Below are 22720 nucleotides of genomic sequence, written 5' to 3' on the forward strand. Positions count from 1 at the left end.
TTTTTCTTTTGTGGATTGGCTTTCTGTGTGTTAAAACTCAAAACTTACTATCTACAGACCAAACCCAAGATCATGTAGATTTTCTATGTTTATCTCTGTAATTTCGATAGTTTCGCGTTTTAACTGTCTGTTAATAAATTTCAGTGACTTTGGTGTCAGCTTTAAAGTTTGTGTCTACATTCACTTCATTCCATACTGTTTCAAGTTAATTGTTCCTTAACTATTTTGGAGAAGTTAGGGAATATTGGCTCTATTTCAGTTTGAATTTCCAGTTTAACGGATCTAGCAGAACCGCCCTCAGTGGGTGGGGTCTCCACTAAACTGTGAGGGCGGCTTGGTCTGCACTTTCCCATTGGCTGGCAGGGAACGCAGAGCCCGCCTCTCTGATCCCCCTTGGGAATGCGTGTTCCGCCCGAGGAGCTGGCTTCCCCGGGCAGCTGACGCGAATCTGGTCTTCTCAGGACCCGCTGGGGCTTCTGGAACACGTGGGGCTGAGTCCATGCTGACAGCGCGGGGGCTTCGGGACAACACAGGGTCGAGTCCACGCTAATGGCAGCCAAGTGTCCTCAGGAGTTGCTGAGGCTTCGGCTTTGGGACGTCGTGGAGTCCAGTTCACGCTGACGGGAGCCCCGTCTCCTCAGGACCGGCCGGGAGGTGATGCGGCTGACGGAAAAGGTGAGGAGAAGTGAGAAGAAGCGGGGGGAAGGTTCCTGTGTGCGGCCGACTCCTGAGGGGTGTCTGTCTTCACAGGACCCAGGAGTAGAATGGCTTGTTGTGGAAAGTTGTGGGGTTTTAGTCAGGTTTTAGCCGGTGTTGTTCCTTGGCGTGTGTCGTCCATTTTCCCCGGCACCGTTTACTGAGGGAACTGTCCTTTCCCCGGTGTATGTTCTCGGCTCTTTTTTTTGTGAATTAATTGACCACGTACCTGTAGGTTTCTTTCTGGGATCTCTGGCCTGTGTACCTGTTTCTGTGCCAATTCCACACTTTTTTGGTGCCTTTAGCTTCATAATGTAGATTGAAGTCAGGGAGGGAGATGCCTCCAGCCTGTTTGCCTTTCTCAGTGTCGCTTTGGTTCTTCTGCGTCCTTTGTGGCTCCACACAAATTGTTTTTTGTTTCTGTGAAAAATGTCATTGAAATTTTGGTCGTGACTGCGTGAATGTGTGTGTTGCTTTGGGTAGAATGGACATTTTAACAATATTTTCACCCATAAGCATGGGATATCTTTCCATTTTTTTGTGTCCAGTTTCTTTCATCAATGTCTTACAGTTTTCAGTGTGCAGGTCTTTCAAGTCCTTGGTTAAATTCACTGCTAGTTTTTTTGGGGGTGCAATGGTAAATGGAATTGTTTTCTTAATATCTCTTTCTGATAGTTCATTATTAGTGTATAGAATCAGAAATGATCCTGCAGTTTTATTGAACTCATTTTTTAGTTCTGACAGTCTTTTGGTGGTTTTACGTAGAAAACTAGAATTCAGAAATCCTACTGTTCCAACTATATCCAGGTCATCCACAGCACCCAAGACATAGTGGCTACTAATATAATCTTACCACGGTGCCTCTTAATACCATGGGGACTCCTACAAGGGCGATTAGCATCACCACTTTGGTTGAATTTGGTCTGGGTAAGTCTTGGTCTCTATAGCAATGTTTGATGTCATCTCTGATTTTCTGGCATGTTACTGACGTGGTTGTATTGAAAAGTAATTTATTTTCTAGTAAATTTCAAATATTTAAACTTTAAATAGCAGTACAAAGTTTTCTACGACGTTCACACCAAACACCCTGGGTTCTCCCAGGGAACCAGCACATAGCCCCAAAATGAGGAATAATTATGGTTTCCACATTACAGTGCTATCCACAGGACCACTTCAGCTTTCAGCAGCTGCCCCACCTTTGTGGAAATGTCTTTTTCCATTCTAATCCAGTTTTCCTTTTCTGGAACCATCACTGGGGCTTTCCCTCGTTTTGAAAACCTTCATGAATTTAAAGTGTACAAGATAAGTATGATCTGTGTGACTTTTTATGTATGGCTTCTTTCACTTAGGATGGTTTCAGTGTTTTTCTATGCTGTTAACATGTATCATTTTTTTTTCATTGTGATTTAAAAATATAACATCATTTAAATAATTTTAAGTATACACTTCTATAGCGTTATGTTCATTCACATTGTTGTAAAAATATCCTTACCATCCATCTCCAGAACTTTTTCATTTTCCCCAAGTGAAATTGTAACCATTAAACACATTCCCTTCAACTCCTGGCAACCTTATTCTGCTTTTTGTCTTTGAATTTGACTTATCTGGATATCTCATACTAGTGGACTCAGAATGTCTGTCCTTTTGTGTCTGGCGCGTTTCACTTAGCATAATGACTTCAAGGTTTAACCACATTGTAGCCTGTGTGAGAATTACCATAGTTTTAAAGGTTGAATTGCATTCCATTGTGTATATACTACATTATGTTTATCCATTCATCTGCTGAAGGACACTCCAGTTGCTTCCATCTCTTGGCTACTGTGAATAATGCTGCTATGAATATGGTGTACAAATATCTGTTCCTGTCCTTGCTTTTAAATATTTTGGGTGTATACCCTGGGGTGGAATTGAGGGATTCTATGTTAATTCTATGTTTAAGTTTTTGAGGAGCCCCCCTACTGTTTTCCACAGCTGCTTGCACCATTTTACTTTATTCCTTTATATGGCAGAATAATGCATCTTATGGATCTACCCTATTTTGCTTATCCATTCACCCGTTGGTAGACATTTTAATTGTTTTTACCTTGGGCTATTGTGAATAGTGCTACTATGAATATTGGTGTACAAGTTTTTATTTGAACACCTGTTTTCAATTCTTTGGGTATATATCTATGAGTGGAGTTGTTGAAACATATGATAATTACATTTTTATATTTTTGAGAAAATGCCAAAATTTAGCACACATAGATTGCACCATTTTACATTTCCACAAGTAAAGTTTAAGAGTTCCAATTTCTCTACATTGTTGCCAACATTTGTTATTTTTATTTATTTTTAATATAACCATTCTAGTGTGTGTGAGAAGTTGTGGTTTTAATTTGCATTTCCATCACGACTACTGATGTTTGACATCTCTTCATGTGCTTGCTGACCATTTGTATGCCTTGTCTGGAGAGCAGGCCATTCAAGTCCTTTGTCCATTTAAAAAATTGGGTTGCTCTTTTGTTGAGTGGTAAAAGTTCTTGATAGATTCTGGATAAAGGCTCTCATCAGATATAATGTGCCAATATTTTCTTCCATTCTTTGGGCTGTCTTTTTACTTTCTGGATAGCCTCTTTTGATGTACAAAGGTTTGTAATTTTGAGGAACTCCAGTTGATCTATTTTTTTCTTTCATTGCTTGAGCTTTAGTTTGAGATATAAGAAACTATTGCTAAATGCAAGGTCATGAATCCCTTGGTTTATTCCAGGGTATATACCCTCGGTATCCACTAGGCTAGGGTTTAGGTCTGGGGTTTAAGTCAGTGTCAGGGTTTAGGGGTCAGGGGTCAGGGTTGGAGAGTAAGGGTAGAGGGTCTAGGGGTCTGGGCTTAGGGTGTTAGGGTCAGAGGTTAGATTTCTTTAGGGTTAGGGTTAGGTTTAAGCATAACTGGCCCCCTTTGCTCTTCCCTTCTCCTCTCTGAGGTCTCCAGGATGGACACGATTTGCCCAGGGTCACACATGAGTCAGGGAGTTGAGCTGGACCACTGTTTTTCTATCCCCCAGTCCTGGGCTCTGAGAGAAGAATGAAATGTCTGTACTGTTTCTGAGTGTTTCAAATCAAACTCGATGTTAGTCAAGGGTTGTGGAAGGTGTCAAGTCACTCAGGTTTCTTCCTGCCCTCCCATCTGGGAAAGGTGGTGCTGGCTCCACTCTGCCTGGGCAGCCCCAGGTTCTAGCAGAGCCCAGACAGGAGGGTACTCAATGGATATGTGTGGATTTATGCAGGACTGGGTGTAACAACCTGCCAGCCCCCAGCCTACTTGAGGGCTGGTGGGACCCTCCTGGGACTGCAGGCATGCTTTGTCCCATCTGAGTGGGCATCAATAGACAATCAAGTCTCAGGCAGAACAGTCCTTGACCTCTGAGCATCCAGGCAGGCATCTGTGGTCCTCTAGCTCAGTCCAGCCTGGGCCCTGTCAAGACCCCGTGGACAATTACTGAGCTGACCATGCTGCTGGGCAATGGAACAGCTACCTGGGCAGTGTAGACATTCCTTTGAGATGTTTCAACTATCAGTGTCCATATGGTTGAGAAAAGGTCCTCCTCTTCACAGCCTTCACAGTCTCATAGCCTGCCAAGAGAGGTAATAACGCTAAACATTTGAGTATGTCCCTGACACAACAACCATACAGCAGACCATGGCCCTGCAATCCTTTGTCCCTTCAGTTGTTAGAAATTTTGATATTCATATTCATTAAGAATCAAAGATATGGGAGTAACTGGGCCTCCCAATGGGAGGTTCATACTGAGGCTGCATGGTCTTGAGAGCCATATGCATCCATGTGGCCTCTGGAAAGCCTGCCAATTATGGGTTCCATGGCATGGAATAATCCCCCCCCCCCCGGTACGCGGGCCTCTCACTGTTGTGGCCTCTCCCATTGAGGAGCACAGGCTCCAGACGCACTGGCTCAGCGGCCATGGCTCACAGGCCCAGCCGCTCCGCAGCATGTGGGATCTTCCCGGACCGGGGCACGAACCCGTGTCCCCTGCATCGGCAGGTGGACTCTCAACCACTGCGCCACCAGAGAAGCCCAGCATGGAATAATTCTTGAACCTCCCATTACTTCATTGCACAAGAGTTTCCTTACCACCCTAGCATTTGGTTTCTTCCCTTAGTAAAGGAGAGAGAAGAAACTGGAAAATGAGCAGCATTGTTCTTCAGGGTAATTAATATGGCCAGGAAGATGGCATGACTCAAGGGTTCCCACCTCTCAGGGGCAGGAATGAGGTCTTTGTGTCTTCTGAGGGCACATAGGCTATCATGGGCCAAACCCTGAGATGTGAGGACCTGATGCCCAAGGCAGGAGGCTTGAGTTTACCACCAACAACGATCCTGCCTTTTCAGCAAGTGAAAGAACTTCTTGCAGTCTTGAGAGGGCAGTAAGAGCACACTGGATGAGTAGCTGCAGCCCCTGACCCTAAGTGAACCCCTTTTTTCCTTTTGGATAAAGGGTGCTGTGCAGTGAGCTGTCATTGACATAGAACCTGCTGCTTTCTCTCAGCCAGCATCTGTTCTCATGCCCAAGTCTAGTGCCTCAGTTTTCCTTTGGGAATTACATCTCACCTGCTTCCAGTCCGAACAGTTCCAGAAGGATGACCCCATGTTCCACCCAGCTCGAAGATGGGTTTACAACCCACATCTAGCCAGTCCCATTTTCCATCTTCTGGTTCCTGTGATGGGTCAAGGGTGAGAATGTAACCCAAGCCAGGCCAAAGGAATTTAAAACCATGACTTTTCTTGGTACCCAAGAAAAGGAGAAGCTCTTTCTTGGAAAAAGGATGGTGAGTGGTTGTCAGCCTAGAATTGCTGTTGGTCCAAGGGCAGTGAGAGACTGTGCTTGTGAATGGGATCACCCAAAGGCACTGAGCAGGACAGAGTTTTGGAAAGGAGCAAGACCACACTGAGATAGTATGAGTCACTGGACCTGCCAGGTCCAAACCCATTCTTAAACTTGCCACTTGCCAGTATTAATTTATTTCTACCCTTACAATAAATACTAATTTATTTTACTTCAGTAAGTGTGTCCGGTCACTGGTGTAAGGTCGGATCTTAACAAACGGCACCGCAAAACAGAGGAAAGCTTCAAGTGAGCTTTATTAGGGAGCGCTCCCGGGCGAGGTTCACTGGTCCGAGAGAGAGGGGCCAGAGAAGTCGCACCCGGCCGAGAGTTGGGCAAGATTTTATAGGGGAAGAAGGGAAAGGGGTATGGTGAATCTGGGAGGGCGCTGGGTATTCCTTATTTGGTGGTCTTTTCGGGTATCCTGGGGGACCGTTAGTCCCGCCCCTCGAAAGGCGGGAAGGCTGGGCCGGGTGCAAAGTCCCCAGGTCAGTTTCTGGAACTGGGTGGTCCGGAGAGTTTCGGTCTGATGCAACCTGTGAATCTGATTGTGTTCACCTGCCTCGGGCCAGTTGGCCTTACAACTGGGAATAAGAAAAAGTCCTAGTTGACACATCTGAATCAATAAATCCCTGATCCATCCTCAGGTGTCCTCACTGGGTGGGGCATGGCTGGGGGAGATGAAGATACTGGGAGAGGTCAGATATTTGGGGAGCTGCCAAACAGCTCTGTGCCTGTTCCCTCCCTGTCCTGGGAGAGGGAAACCCTGGAACAGTGATAGAGGATAACCAGTAGGGGGAAGAGGTTCCTCAGTGTTTAATTAGTCTTTTTGTATTTTCCTTAATTTAGGGTCCATTTTGGTAATGTGTTTTTACAAAGAAATCACCTGTTTCCTCTAGATTTCCAGTTTGTTACAATAGGTTTCTCTTATGTGACTTTTAATTTTTCCTGTCTAATTTTCTACAGAATCATCACAAATAATGAACAAATATTGATACTTTATTATTAACTGAAGTCTATATTCATGTTCCCTTTGTTATACCTTTCCTTGTTCCAGGATCACAAAGGACATATGGTCATAATGTCTGTTTAGTCTCTCCTGGGCCTTGACAGTTGCTCAGACTCTACTTGTTTCTATCACCTTGACAGTGTGGAGGAGGACTGATCAGGTATTTTGTAGACTGCCCTGCACTGGGATTTTCTTGGTGTTTTTGTTGTGATTAGACTTGGCTTTTGAAAATGCAGATTACAGAGGTAAAGTGCTTCCTCTTCACTATATATCAAGAGGACAGGCTCTCAAGGGAATTCATCACTTATATTCTTAAATTTGGTCACCTCGGTGAGGTAGTGTTTGTCACGTTTTCCCACAGTGAGGTTAATTTTTTCCCATGTCCATCCTGTGTGTCTTATTTAAGAGGAAGTCATAATGCAGAACCCACAGTTGAGGAGAGGGGAGTTAGCTTCACATCTTTGATGGACAGCTGAGTGTCTATGTGAATTGTTTAGAATCTTTCTGCATAGGAGATTTCTATTTAACACCATTCATAGAAAACTGTGTAATTTATTTTTGGACATGTGAACAATTATTGTAAACTTCTGGTTATAATCCAGTACTGCATTATTAGACTGTTTAGTTCATTCTTGCTTTGGCTATTGAGAGCTTTTTCCATTTGTTCCTGTTCTCATTTTACATAATTTTTCTTAAGTGGGTTTTTTTTTTTTTTTTTGGTACTTTTTCACTTTCTGATATTTTAAGATTATCCTGCTTCACATATTTACTGTCTTAGTCCTGGTATCAGCCCTTTCTTCAAAGAGCCCTTGTTCCTTTTATTAGAGAACAGTATTAAAAACTTACATGTGGGAGCTAAATAGGCTCAGTTGATAATGCATGGAAATATATGCACGTATCCCAGCCTATACATATACACATAATTATAAAGATTTCCATGTGGAACTATGTGTATCTCTATTAGGCTAAAGATAGTTTATACTGATGTCTCCAACCTGATTGGTTATGACATGGATATTGTAACCTCCCTTTGTCTGTAACTCCACCACCAACAGTGAGTTTTTTCATACATTTGTAAATCAGTTAGATTCTTTGTTATATTCTGTACTTCAGTCTTTGACACTCCCATATCCTAAGTAACTAAATTTGAATAGATTATAATTTACTTGTTGGGTTGTAAAAATCTGTGGATGTAGACAAATGCATAATGACAGGTATTCACCACTAAAGTATCATATGGACTATTTCAACCACATATTCCACAAACTGTTTACCATGTCTGTTTTGCCTTTTCTAGAATGTCATATAAATGAGGTCATACAGTGTGTAGCCCTTCAGACTGGATTCTTTCACTTAGCAATGTGTTAGATTTATCTTTTTTTTTTTTTTTTTGCACGGGTTGATGGTTCATTCCTTTATATCTCCGAATGCTGTTGCATTGCATTCTATGAGAGGGAAAATAATTTTCCCTCTACTCTTCTATGTTCTTCATTGGGACCCCCCTTGTAATGAAACGGAGATGAACTGGAGAAAAACAATAGGAAGTTTAATATATACCATGCATACCTCCTGTATACTTGAACGATACCCAGGAAAACTGAGTCACTCTCTGAAATGGCCCAAGCCATTACCTTAAATGCTACCTTCAGCTGAGAACAAAAGAAAGATGTTAGGGAATGGAGGAAGCCATTTAAGGGAGATTATTAGGCAAAGCACAGTAAACAAGGGTATGGTTGTTATGCAGATTTACATCCAGGCCTATTCCATTGACAAGTTTTTCTTAATATTTAGTCATCATTCAATTCCTGGTCCAGAGAGGGACACACCCTTACAAATGGAGATATCCTTAGTAAATGTAAATTTACTTCTTAAAAGGGCATTTTCTACTCGGTTTTCAAGGATTCTCCTGGGTCTACTATTTTTTTGTTTAATCAGCCCAAAATAATCCTTTTGTCAAATGGGCATACTTTAGGGTGGTGTATTCTGCTCCCCTTGAGATGTGTGTCCTCTAATTTGCTTACGAATTCATTTACAGAAGGACATCCTGATATCTTTTAAGTTTTTAGCCATTATGAATAGAGCTGCTGTGCATTACTTAATGCTAGTTTTTGTTTGAACACAGTTTTTCAAAACAGTTGTCTAAATACAAGAGGTATTCTTCTTGGATCCTAAGGTGAGACTGTTTAGATTTGGAAAAAACTGCCAAACTGTCTTCTAAAGTAGGTTGTACATGCATTCCACCAGCATCTTGAGTATATTGTTGTATGCTTATTTACTGTTTATCTTCTTTGGCCAGGTGTGTGTTTCAATCTTTACCAAGTTTTAATTGCGTACAAATCCTTTATCAGATATGTGTTCTGGAAATAGTTTCTTCCAGTTTGTGGTTTTCTGAATAAGGTCTTTCATAGAGTAGAAATTTTTAATTTTATAAAGTCTACATTATTAATTATTTTTCTTTTGTTGATAGACTTTTGGTGTGTGTTTTAAAATGGATCACCAGAGCCAAGGTCATGTAGATTTTCTTCGGTTCTCAGATTCTAGAATTTTTATAGTTTGTTAATTTAAATTTGTCTGTGGGCAATTTTGAGTGAATTTTGGTTTAAGTTGTAAAGTTTGTGTCTACATTCATTTCATTACATATGGTTTCTAATTAATTGTTCCTTAACTATCTTTTGAGAAGATACGGTGCGATACTTGGCTCCATTTCAGTTTGGATTTTCAAATTTAGTACATACAGCAGAACTGCATTTGGGATGAGGCCTCTGGGTTTGAGTGCGGTGCTCCCGGCACTTCTCTGATGTTCCACAGGGGGCGCTGAACCCACCTCTCTGACTCTGCGGGCACAGGTGCATCCTGCCCACAGACTTTGCTCCGTGACAAGTGGACAAGGAGCTTTGTCTCCCGTCAGGGCTTAGGTTTCTGGACCATTGGGCAGTGTCCACACTGACAGGAGCTGGGTTTTCTCAGGACCCAGTGGTGAGGAGATGCCACAAGAGGAAGAAATGAGCAAGTGGGGAGAAACTTCCAGTGCAGCTGACTGCTGGGTGGGTGGGGTGCATTTTCAGGGGACTCAGGAGAGAAAGGGTTTAATACGGAACCTTTTGGGCTTTTAGTCAGTTTTTGTGCAGTGTAGATGGTGACCAGTGTCATTCTTTGGAGTCTGGTGTCTAGTTTTCCTGGCACTGTTTGTTGATGGCTTTGGGCAGAATAAACATTTTAATGATGGTAATTTTTCTGATGCATGAGCATGGAATATTGTTTTCTATTGTGTCTTCAGTTTCTTTATCAGTGTCCTGTAGTTTTCTGAGTATAGGTCTTTCATGTCCTTGGTTAAATTTATTCCTAAACAGTTTGTTCTTTCTGATGGAATTGTAAATGGGATTCTTTTCTTAATTTTTCTGATTGTTTGTTATTAGTGTATAGAAACAAAACTGATTTGTGCGTATTGAGTCCATACTTTGCAACTTTACTGAATTTATTTTTTTAACATGCTTTTTGAAGTAATGTGAAAAATTGTAATGCTAAAAGCTCACTGTTTCTGCTGCATCCCAGGTAATCCACAGGACCAAAGACATGGTAGCTACTAATATACTCTTCCCATGGTGCCTCTTAATATCATGTGTGTACTCCTACAAGGGAAATAAGTATCACAACTTTGGTTGAACTTGGTCTGGTTAAGTCTTGGCCTCTATAATAAAGTTTGATGGCTGTCTTATCTGATTTTCTGGTATGGTACTGACATGGTTGTTTTGAAAAGTAATTCACTTTCCAGTAATTTAAAGTGTACGGAAAACTTTCAGTAATGGCAAAAAGTACTCACATCTGCCACTTCACACAAAATGCTCAGTGTGTTTTGCCCAGAACAGGGACATTCTCCTGAGGAGCTAACACATAACCCCTAAATGAGGAGATCATGATTTCCACATTATAATTTAATACACAGGCCCACATCAACTTTCACCTGCTATCCCAACTGTATGAAAATGTCTTTTTCCATCCTGATCTAGTTTTCTTTTTCTGGAACCATTACTGAGTTTTTCCCTCATTTGGACAACCTTGATGGATTTAAAGCAGACAAGATAAATATGGGATCTGGGTGGCCTTTTCTGTATGGCTTTTTTCCACTAAGGATGTTTTTAATGTTCATTTATGTTGTAACAAATATCAGCACTATGCTTTCTTTTTCATTGTTATTAAACATACAAAACATGACATTAGCATTTAATTCATTTTAAGTATACAGTTTTGTGGTATTAACTACCTTCACATAGTTGCACAAACAAGTTAAATGACATGTGTACCTCCTGTGTGCATGGGAGATACCCAGGAAATTGAGTAACTCCCTGAAATGGCCCAAGACATCACCTTAAATACCATCCTCATCTAAAAAGAAAAAAAAGGGAAGGGTATAGTTGTTTCTGTCTACATTCATTTGATTGTATATGATTTCCAGTTGATTGTCGTATAACTAGTTTTGGAGAAGTCATGGGATATTTGGCTTCATTTCGGTTTGAATTTCCATATATAGTGGATTCTGCAGGCTTGATACAACCTTTACAACCTTGATACTGCATCAGGACATCCCAATGGTGTAACTGGTGTTAATGGTTTGTTCAACAATTAAAGTTCTGTGTGATACGAGTTCAGACTTGAGTAATCCTGGTTTAGTTTCTGTCTATTTATACATTTGTCCCAGTATGAAAGGACAAGAGGAATAAGGCCTACTTTATACCAATTAGTTTGAAGGCACTTTTATAATCTCAACTTAATTTTTTTTTTAATTTATTTATTATTTATTTTTGGTTCCATTGGGTCTTTGTTGTGGTGCATGGGCTTCTCATTGAGATAGCTTCTCTTGTTGTGGAGCACGGGCTCTAGGTGTGCAGGCTTCAGTAGTTGTGACACGCGGCTCAGTAGTTGTGGCTCACAGACTCAAGAGCACAGCCTCAGTAGTTGTGGCGCACAGGCTTAGCTGCTCCACGGCATGTGGGATCTTCCCGGACCAGGGCTCGAACCTGTGTCCCCTGCATTGGCAGGTGGGTTCTTAACCACTGCGCCACCAGGGAAGCCCTCAACTTAATTTTTAAAAAATTTATTTTATTCAAGTATAGTTGATTTACAATGTTGTGTTAATTTCTGTTGTACAGCAAAGTGATTCAGATATATAAATATATATACTCTTTTTCATATACTTTTCCATTATGGTTTACTACAGGATATGGAATATAGTTCCCTATGCTATACAGTAAGAGCTTGTTGTTTATCCATCCTATATATAATAGTTTGCATCTGCTAATCCCAAACTCCCAATCCATCCCTCCCCACTTCTTCCCCTTGGCAACCACAAGTCTGTTTTCTATATCTATGAATCTGTTTCTGTTTGGTAGATATGTTCATTTGTGTGTCATTTTAGATTCCACATTATAAGTGATATCATATGGTATTTGTCTTTCTCTGTCTGACTTATTTCACTTAGTATGATAATCTCTAGGTCCATCCATGTTGCTGTAAATGGCATTATTTCACTCTTTTTTTATAGCTGAGTAGCATTCCATTGTGTGTGTATGTATATATACCACATCTTCTTTATCCATTCTTCTGTTGATGGACATTCAGGTTGTTTCCATGTCTTGGCTGTTGTGAATAGTGCTGCTATGAACACAGTGGTGTATATCTTTTTGAATTATAGTTTTGTCTGGATATATGCCCAGGAGTAGGATTGCTGGTTCATATGGCAACTCTATTTTTAGTTTTTTGAGGAACCTCCATATTGTTTTTCATAGTGACTGCACCAGTTCACATTCCCGCCAACAGTGTAGGAGGGTTTTCTTTTCTCCACACCCCCTCCAGCATTTGTTATTTGTAGACGTTTTAATGATGGCCATTCTGACCAGTGTGTGAGGTGGTACCTCATTGTAGTTTTGATTTGCATTGCTCTAATAATTAGCGTTGTGGAGCATCTTTTCTTGTGCCTATTGTCCATCTGTATGTTTTCTTTGGAGAAAGGTCTAATTAGAGCTTCTGCCCATTTTTGGATTTTTTTTTTTTGAGTTGTATGAGCTGTTTGTATATTTTGGAAATTAGGCCCTTGTCGGTTGCATCATTTGCAAATATTTTCTCCCAAACAATTAGCACAGGTGCTGGGACAACAGGATACCCACATGCAAAAGAATAAAGTTGGGGCTTCCCTGGTGGCGCAGTGGTTGAGAGTCCGCCTGCCAATGCAGGGGACATGGGTTCGTGCATGGGTTCGTGCCCCGGTCCGGGAAGATCCCACATGCCGCGGAGCGGCTGGGCCCGTGAGCCATGGCCGCTGAGCCTGCGCGTCCGGAGCCTGTGCTCCGCAACGGGAGAGGCCACAGCAGTGAGAGGCCCGCGTACCACAAAAAAAAAAAAAAAAAAAAAAAAAAAAAAGAATAAAGTTGGACCCTTACCTCCCCCTGTATACAAAATCAACTCAAAATGGATCAAAGGCCTAGATGTAAGAACCAAAATTATAAAACTCGGAGAATAAAACATGAGAGTAAATCTTCATGACCTTGGATTTGGCCATGATTTCTTAGATCTGCTACCAAAAGCACAAGCAACAAAAGACAAAATAGATGAATTGGACTTCCTCAAAACGAAAAACTGTTGTGAATAAAAGGAGCAAGGAAAAAGATAATCCACCATTCAAAATTGCACAAGATGTTTGCAAATCATGTCTCTGATAAAGGTCTGTAGCCCACCAGCCCAGCCCCTTGCTGGTCCAGGGGAGTGTGTGTGTGGCCCCTCCCATCCTAGTGATAAGGGGATTTCAGGCCCCACAGCACCCAAGGGGTGGACACTGGTCACCCTCAGCACCCTCAAGGAGTGAATGCTGGATTGTTTTGAGCCCAGATTCCTTCCATTACTGCCCTCAAACGCTGAAGGCTTCATCATGCCTCCAGAAAAACACAAGAGTATTTGCAAGTCTTTGAGAATGAAGAACATCCTTCACTTTTCTGAAAAGGGCATCTTATTTCATAGCAGTGACCACTTTCAATCTGGCTGCCAGGGGTGCCCTCTCACCTTCTTTACTTCTCTGAGAGTGGTCATGGTGGTTTGGCTGTCCCCAATCCCCACACCAGGTGACAAAGCCAGTGGGGCTAGCTCCTGGTGGTCCTTACCTTCGTTGGAGATTAACCCAGGCTCTCAGCCTGAGATTGAATGTGGACTCCCCTGCTTCTCCCCATCACCAATTCTCATCTCCTCCCCTATCTCTTGCTTTTCAGTCTCAGATTTACCTGATTTATTTACGCCACCAGGGAAGCCCCAAAACCCATTTTTAAATCATTCTTCCTCTGTTTACAACTAAGAAGTTCCCGCTTGCAAGCCGAACGTCCCGCTCTCGAATCTCCTTCTCATCAGAATTTTAAGATCCTCCAAGTAATAGATTATTGGGGGGGGGGCATCCTGTGTCTTCCTGCTCATTCTAATAATGTCATTCCTGAATTTTAATGCCGTAAATAATTTATATTGTAAATATGCCAAGGGGGAGATCCATTTAAAAAATGTTAGGGGCTTCCCTGGTGGCGCAGTGGTTGAGAGTCCGCTTGCCGATGCAGGGGACACGGGTTCATGTCCCGGTCCAGGAAGATCCCACATGCCACAGAGCGGCTGGGCCCGTAAGCCATGGCCGCTGAGCCTGCGCGTCCGGAGCCTGTGCTCTGCAACGGGAGAGGCCACAACAGTGAGAGGCCCATGTACCACACACACAAAAAAAAGTTAGAGGTAACTCCAAGGGTTTTAGAACAAACAAGGACATAGAACCCTGTGTTCAGACACTGGCTGAGAGATTCCTACCCTGAGCCCTGGTCCCTTGGAGGGCAGAATGGCCATGACCCTCCTCCCGCAGGTGAGCCTACTAAGGGCACATCCCACATGGGACCACTGCATCACAGAATCTTAGATTGGCCAATGGCAGGCATCTGGCCAGAGATGTGGACAAGAGAAAACTGCTCAGCAGCCTGGAACAACCCCAGGGTGAGGCCTTAGTGAGGGCCAGTGTCAGGGCCTTAATTAGGAACAGTGTCAGGACCTCAGAGATAACTTGAGGACCTTAGTAAGAGACAGTTCAGGCTGTTAGTTAGGGACATCATCAGGGCCTTAGCTAGGGCAGCATCAGGACCATAGTTATGACCGTTGTTGGGGAGTTAGTGAGGGAGAGTATCAGTGTGTTAGGGAAAGAGTCTGGCCACTATTTAGCTAGGGTCAGGGCCTTAGTTAAGGATAGTGGCAGAGACCTACTTAGGGGCATATTCAGGGCCTTAGTTATGGACAGGATCAGGGCCATAGTTAGGACCAGTTTCATGGTGTTAGTTAGGGCCAGCATTAGGGCGTTAGCAAGGGCCAGTGTTAGGGTGTTAGCTAGGGCCATCTTCAGGCCTTAGTTAGGGACAGCATCAGGGCCTCTGTTAGAGAAAACTTGAGAGCCTTAGTAAGACAATTCAGGCCATTAGAGAGATTGTCAGCGATTTACTAAGAGACATATTCAGGGCCTTAGTTATGGACAGGATCAGGGTGATATTTAGTGACAGCTTAGGCTATAAGTGACTGTGTCAAGGCCTAAGTTAGAGTGTCAGGGTCTTAGGGACATGGTTAGGGCCTTAGTAAGTTATAGCTCAGGCCATTAGCTAGGGACAGCGTCAGGGGCTTAGTGAAGGACAGTATCAGTGCTTCAGTTAGAGATATCTTGAGGGTCTTAGTTAGACACAGTTCAGCCTGTTAACTTAGGGACAACATCAGGGCCTTAATAGAGTTAGTGTCAGGTCCGTAGTTAGGACCAGTGTCAGGATGTTAGGGAAAGGGTCAAGACATAGAGTGTCAGAGCCTTAGGTAGAGACAGCTTCAGCACCTTAGTTAGGGACAGCCTTAGAGAATTACTTAGGGACATTCCAGGGCCTTAGTTATGGACAGGATCAGGGCGAAGCTGAGAGACATCTAAGGGTATTAGGGACATCATCAGGTCCTTAGTTAGGGACAGTGTCAATTCTTCAGTTAGAGATAACTTGAGGGCCTTAGTTAGACACAGTTCAGGCTGTTCCTTAGGGACATCTTCAAGGCCTCAGGGACAGCAGCAGGATTTAGTAAGGTCCAGCATCAGGGCCTTAGCTAGGGACAGTGTCAGGGCCTCAGTCAGAGATATCTTGAGGGCTTTAGTAAGAGACTGTTCAGGCCATTAGTTAGGGGCACTCCAGAGACTTCTTTAGTTACATATATCCAGGGTCTTAATTATGGACAGGATCAGAGTGTTAGTTACAGCTTAGGTTATAAGGGACAGTGTCAAGGCTTCATTTAGAGATAACTTGAGGGCCTTAGACACAGTTCAGGCTGTTACTTAGGGACATTTTCAGGGCCTCAGATAGGGCAGCATCAGGGCTGTAGTTATGACCAGTGTCAGGTCGTTAGTAGGGACAGCATCAGGGTGTTAAGGAAAGATACAGGTCATAATTGAGACAGTGTCAGGGCCTTAGGTAGAGACAGCACCAGGGCCTTAGTTAGGAGAGTGTCAGAGATTTACTTGGGGATATATTCAGTGCCTTGGTTATGGACAGGATCAGGGCAATACTGAGGGACATCTAAGGCTATTAGGGACATTGTCAGGGCCTTAGTTGGGGCCAGCATCAGAGCCGTAGGTAGGACCAGTGTCAGGGCATTAGTTAGGGACAGCATTAGGGTGTTAGTTAAGAGTCAGGCCATTAGTAAAAAACAGTGTCAGGGCCTTACTTTAGGGCCAGCATCAGGGCGCTAGTGCGGGATAGCAACAGGGCCTTAGTTAGATGCAGTTCAGGTTGTTACTTAGGGGTATCTTCAGAGCCTTAGTTAAAGACAGGATCAGAGCCATAGTTAGAACCAGTATCAGGGCATTAATTAGGGACGAAATTAGAGTGTTAGTTAGGGAAACAGTCAGGTCCTTCATTAAGGACAGTGTCAGTCTTTAAAGTAGATATAGTGTCAAGTCCTTAGTTAGGATGAGCTTCAGGGCCTCAGTTAGGGCTAGCATAAAGACATTAGTTATGGCCATTGTCAGGGGCTTAGGGGGGACATATTCAGGGCTTTAGATATAGATAGAATCAGGGCATTAGTTATTGACTGCTTAAGCCCTAAGGGACCGTGTCAAGGCCTAAGTTAGGGACAGTGTCAGGGCCTCTGTTATAGATAACTTGAGGGCTTTCGTTAGACATAGTTCAGGCTGTTCCTTAGGGACATCATCAGAGCCTTAGAAAGGGCAGTGTCAGGGCCGTAGTTATGGCCAGTGTGTGGGCTTAGCTAAAGACAGCATCAGGGTGTTGGTTAGGGAAAGATTCAGGCCATTATTATAGACCGTCTCAAGGCCTTAGGTAAAGACAGCTTCAGGGCCTTAGGGATAGCGTAAGAGACTTACTTAGGGACATATTCAAGGCCTTAGTTATAGACAGGATCAGGACGGTACTGAGGGACATTTAAGGCTATTAGAGACATCATCAGGGTCTTAGTTAGGGCCAGGATTAGAGCCATAGTTAGGACTAGTGTCAGGGCATTAGGGACAACAAAAGTGTGTTAGGGAAAAAGTCAGGCCACTATTATAGGCAGTGTTGGTGACTTGAGTAGGGACAGTATCAGGACCTTAGGGGGAGGGTCAGAGACTTACTTAGGGACATATTCAGGGCCTTAGGTCTACACAGGATCATGGACAACTGAGGGACATTTAAAGTTATTAGGGACATTGTCAGGGTCTAAGTTAGGGCCAGCATTAGGGTGCTAGTGAGGGACAGTGTCAGGGACTTTGTTAGAGACAGCCACATGCCTTAGTTAAGCACAGTGTCAAGGCTTCAGTTAGAGATAACTTGACGGCCTTAGTTAGACACAGTTTAGTCTGTTACTAAGGGACATCTTCAGAGCCTTAGTTCAGGCCAGGTCAGGGCCATAGTTATAAGCAGTGTCAGAGTTTTAGTTAGGGACAAAGTTAGGGTGTTAGTTAGGGTAAGAGTCAGATACTTAGTTACTGACAGTGTCAGGGTTTCAAGTAGATATATCGTCAAGTCCTTAGTTAGGAAAAGCCTCAGGGCCTCAGTTAGGGCCAGCTTCAGGACATTAGTTAGGGCCAGCTTCAGGGCCTCTGTTAGAGATAACTTGAGGGTCTTAATAAGAGATAGTTCAGGTCATTAGTTAGGGACAGCATCAGGGGCTTATTTAGGGACATATTCAGGGCCTTAGTTACAGACAGAATCAGGGCGTTATTTAGTGATAGTTTAGGCTATAAGGGACAGCATCAGGGCCTTAGTTATTGACAGCATCAAGGCCTACATTAGGGATGGCGTCGGCATTTGTTAGGGCCAGTGTCAGGGCCTTTTTGAGGGCCAGCATCAGGGTATAGTTATGGAAACAGTGAGGCCGTTAGTTAAAGAGAGCCTCAGGTTCTTAGAGAGAGCATCAAGTCCTTAGTGATGTCAGGACCTCAGTTAAAGATAACTTGAGGGTCTTAGGGACAGTGTCAGGGACTTAGTTATGGACAGATTTAGGGCCTCACCTTAGTACGGTTAGGACCTTAGTAAGAGACATTTTGGGCCAGCATCAGGGCATAGTTAGGGAAAGAGGCCATTAGTTAAAGACAGACTCAGGGCCTTAGTTAAAAACAGTCAAGTCCTTAGGGACAGAGTGGGGGGGCTCAGTTAAGGATAACATGAGGGGCTTTGTTAGGGACAGCCTTAGGGCCTTTGTTAGGGACAGCCTCTGGGCCTTAGGGACAGCATAAGGACCTTACTTAGGGTCTGTGTCAAGGCCTTAGAGACAGTTCAGGCCATTAGTTAAGGACATCGTCTGGGCCTTAATTAGGACAGTCTCAGTCCTGAGTCAGGTACAGCATTAGGACCTTAGTTAGAGAGTTAAATCCATAGTTAGGGAAAGCTCAGGCCATTACAGATAGCTCAGGGCCATAGTTAGTGTCAGGGTCAGGGCCTAGTGGTGAAATTGAGCAGGACCCTGTGGGGCACCTGGGCATGGAAGCCTGTTCCATGTCTCCTGTTTCTTGTTTGTTGGGAAAAGACTCCAGCCTCCATGATCTTCCCTGAGTTCCCAAAAGCAGATTCAAACAGTTGCTAATCAGGGAAAGGAGGGGATGCAGAGATAAGGGAGGAACAGTCAAGAAACAGTAGTTCAGCCTTGGGGCAGGATCCTGGTTCTGCCTCAAGGGATAAGCATAACAATATCTTTGAGCTGTTTACCAAACTAACCGCCCCCCCCCCCATGGAAGATTTTAGCATTCTTCATTCCTGAGAAGATCATCAAGAGAGCACCTGAGACCGCCCCCCAGATTAAAGGAGTGCAGGCCCCCCACCCCCATCACCTTATAAGCATCTCCGCCCTTAAACCATTGCTATAAAACTCCTCACAGAACCCTCCCACATTGGGAAACACAGTTTTTAAGGGCATGAGTTTTCTGTGTCCTCCTTTGGCTGGCAAAGCAGTAAAACTATGCTGAGTTTTCTGCATCAAATTTGGCATCCAATATGGGGCTGACTTGGGGACGGCCCCTGCAGGTCCCCTGACTTGATCGGATGCTCCGAGATTTTCTCCACGCTAGCCTCTTTCAAGAGAGTGGAGGGTTGGAGAATTCCTTTAGAGGCCAGATCTCCTGGGACCCTTGCCTGGAAGGGCCAAGCCCCAGTTATACCCTATCCACCATCCCAGCAGTTGGAACTCTGGGGCAGAAGTAGATGGCAGAAGAGGGACCACCCTAGAAGCTGCCGAGGCCATCTGTGCCTCGAGGGTGTTCCTCTCTTCCTCCTGCTTGGACCACCCTGAATGTCCTACTCCAAAGGATTATTTTGGGGAACCAGAAAAGGAGCATTTGGGGTGTTGCAACACCTTGGCCAGTGTGTAGTAACACCCCCGGCATGCACTCTGAGGTCCTTTTAGCCCTGTACATTTGGGGGAACCTTGACTCCCATTTGGGTGATTTTTCATTTCAGGAAATCTCATTTGGAAGGTGCCACTTGGACAGAGGTCACAGGCTAAGTTTTGAGACTTGGAAGCCGATTTGAGTCTTGTGCTCTTTGGGTTTTGGTTACTGTTTGGGCTTTGGTTCCTTTGGTTTGAGGCTTCCATTACTGGTGTGGATTTTGTTTTGTTCTTAGTCCGCACGTGAGTGTTCTATCGATCAAACATGGGAAGCGCTTCTTCAATTCCACCTGATAGCCACCTGTGCAAAATCCTGGCAGACTGGTCTACCTATAGCTGTAGACCTATGACTAAGAAAAGAATGAAATTCTATTGTAATTTTGTCTGGCCAGTGTACATTCTTGAGAATGAGGAAAGGTGGTCTTTGAATGGTAGCCTAAATTACTATACTATCCTTCAGCCAGAGTTGTTTTGTCACAGGAAGAAAAAGACAAAATAAGTTCCATATGTTCAAGCATTTATGAAACGACATAATAAAGAAAATGAGCAGCTAGGTAACAGGCTGATGGTACAAAGAGAAAAGAAAGTCTTTTGTCCTAGAGCTGGTTGTTTCTGAATGAGGAAAAAATAAGATGGATACAGAAGATGATGGAAAGTCTGTGAAATGGGGACACTGAAAAAAGCTTTGTGTGTGATCAGTATTTTCTAACATTGGATAAATTTAGCTGGGTAAATAGATTTTCTTGGAAGTGGGTTAGTGCAAGACTGGATTTGGTTTCTCCCTTCAAAGTTTTCTTGGATCGCTCCTTTTGATAACAGCTTGTGAGCTCCTTTGCCTTTAGGTGATCTGTATTTGCCTTTGAAATCTCTTCACTTTGGTTAAGTGAGTAAGTATTGTTTGGCAGTTTTTTTTTTTATAAATTTATTTATTTTTGGCTGTGTTGGGTCTTTGTTTCTGCGTGTGGCCTTTCTCTAGTTGTGGCAAGTGGGGGCTATTCTTCATTGCAGTGTGTGGGCTTCTCACTGCGGTGGCTTCTCTTGTTGCAGAGCACAGGCTCTAGGTGCGCAGGCTTCAGTAGTTGTTGTACATGTGTTTGGCAGATTCTAACAGTTCTTTTGACCAGCTAACTTTGAGATGCTTTAGAAGGCCCCTGAGGCATCTCAGAGAAATGTTTGATTAGTATGTTAAATTACAAGGAATTCCTAAAAATCTAGTATGTCCTGGTAAAATGTTATCATTCATAATTCTAGTTATTTTTAAATGTTGCATGTCATAGCGATAACTAAATTTCTTTGTCAATTACACTGTGATCAAATGTTTAACTGTGACCTTTTAAGTCCTTCCATGATTTATAGACAGTTACTGTTGTGCTCTAACACTTTTGCAAAAGTGCTCCATCTTCAAGAAGATTTATGCGAAGGACCTTTCGACAAACACAGGTCTGTGGTAAATTTCATATCATACCACCAAACTGGGTAAGAAATTAAAAATCTTAATGGAGAATTTGATGACTTCATAAAAAGTTAATAAAGGAATTAGTTACTGAGTGAACTGGTGAATATGGTCATAATGGTTTTTTTTTTTATTATTACTGGTTTTGATCTGTGTTTTCCAGACATAGGGGAGCCATTTCCCTCAAGCTACTTATGACTTAGAGCAGTTGGGTAAATTATACTTCTATAGGTGAAATTGAAATATTTTTCTTTTCTCTCTTCCTGGTCTCTCCAGATATTGGAGACACTTGGGTTCTGAGCAATCTTATCAGGTGGATGGGAAAGACTATCTCATGGCATGTTCAGGAATCTCAATATTTTGGGGACTTCTAGAAAAGAGAAATGCACCAAGGCAGAATCTGATGGCTGGCCCTTGGCATGGCTTTCCTGGCCTTGAGAGGCCTTTCAGGAATTTAGTCTGAGACTCCTTCTGAGGAATTACACCAGAGACAATATGGAGGAGCCTTTGTGGTCAATGGACCAGACTTATTTTGGAAACAGATGTCTTGATTTGGCAGTGTTTGATGGAGATGAGGGTAATTTTAGGAAAAAAAAGATTATGCTTCAATAGACAGGAAATTGTGGCTCTGTTAATTGAAGTCTGTATTTTTGAAAGTTATTGTGTTAGCCACAATTTTGTCCTGATGTTTAGGAGGAAATGGAAATTACCTAGAGAAGTTTTCAGAGTGTAATTACTTATGATGTATCACTGCTTGTTTTAGGTCTCAAAGCACGTGTACAATGCTTGTGTGACAATTGGGTATAAATGATAAAATGTATGTCCTATAAAGCGTTTCCTCATTAACATACCTCTGAGCTTGTTCATGACACCTGATCAGTTTTCCCCAATGTGGATTAACTAGGCAAATAGAAAGGAGGCCTAGCTCTGATGGACATGATCTACTCTTGGGGCAAACAGCTGAGTCATCCCGGCATTGAGGGATAGGTATTTTTATCAATGTTTTCTATTGAAAGACTTGCAATCAAAATGGGAAATGATGAAAAAAACAGCCTGCACATACTGAGGTATGAGGAAGTCACTTTGACTTATACATGGTTTAACTTAAACTTTACTGACCAAAGCAGCCTGTTTTGTGGCCTTTGAAATGCACTGTACATATGCTTTGGCCATTGAGGAGGGGAATGCATTTGCAAATCAAAATGGAATAACCATGATTCAGACATCCAAGGTAAAACTAAGTGACCATTCTGGAAGTTCCAGTTGTCACTCCTCCTACTTCTAACTGAGTCTGTTGCACCAAAATAGCGGACCAAGGGATTGAGATCTTAATCATACAAGAATCGGATCCAGGACTTGGAACTCAAATATTACTAATTCGATATCCATTCCCCCAAATTTAGGCAGGCCTACACTCCATTTCAGCAGGAAGTAGCCAGAGCGGTTGTCACCCCGTTCCCTGTAAGAATTGGGGAAAGATAAAACCAAAGTGGGGATGAAAGACGTGTCCCCTTAAAACCGAGATACCCTGCTGAGTTTATGATTAACGTCTCTGTCTGAAACGATTATTCCTCTACTTGAAGGACATCTATTCTCCTCAAGATTGAGGAGTATCAAAGAAAAGTGGGGAGTGAAACCAAGCAGGACCCTGTTGGACTCCTTGGCACAGAAGACTTTCTGTGTCACCCAATTCTTATAAAGAATAGACTCCAGCCTCCATGAACTTGCCTGAATTCCAAAGGGCAGATTCGAACAGTTACTAATCAGGGAATGGAGGGGATGC

General features: G+C 43.0%; 1 protein-coding gene across 1 annotated transcript in view; it reads left to right on the forward strand.

Annotated features, from left to right (window-relative positions):
- Nucleotides 1-426: 426 nt before the first annotated feature.
- LOC114904507 (ornithine decarboxylase-like) overlaps nucleotides 427-22720 on the forward strand; it is a 54317-nt gene continuing 32023 nt past the window's right edge. The window contains 1 exon segment of the mRNA XM_029238542.1: nucleotides 427-675. The gene's annotated coding sequence lies outside the window, so the exon portion shown is untranslated.

Source organism: Monodon monoceros, unplaced genomic scaffold (assembly GCF_005190385.1).
Source record: "Monodon monoceros isolate NGI ecotype Baffin Bay Population unplaced genomic scaffold, NGI_Narwhal_1 Super_Scaffold_21, whole genome shotgun sequence".
Lineage (NCBI taxonomy): Eukaryota > Metazoa > Chordata > Mammalia > Artiodactyla > Monodontidae > Monodon > Monodon monoceros.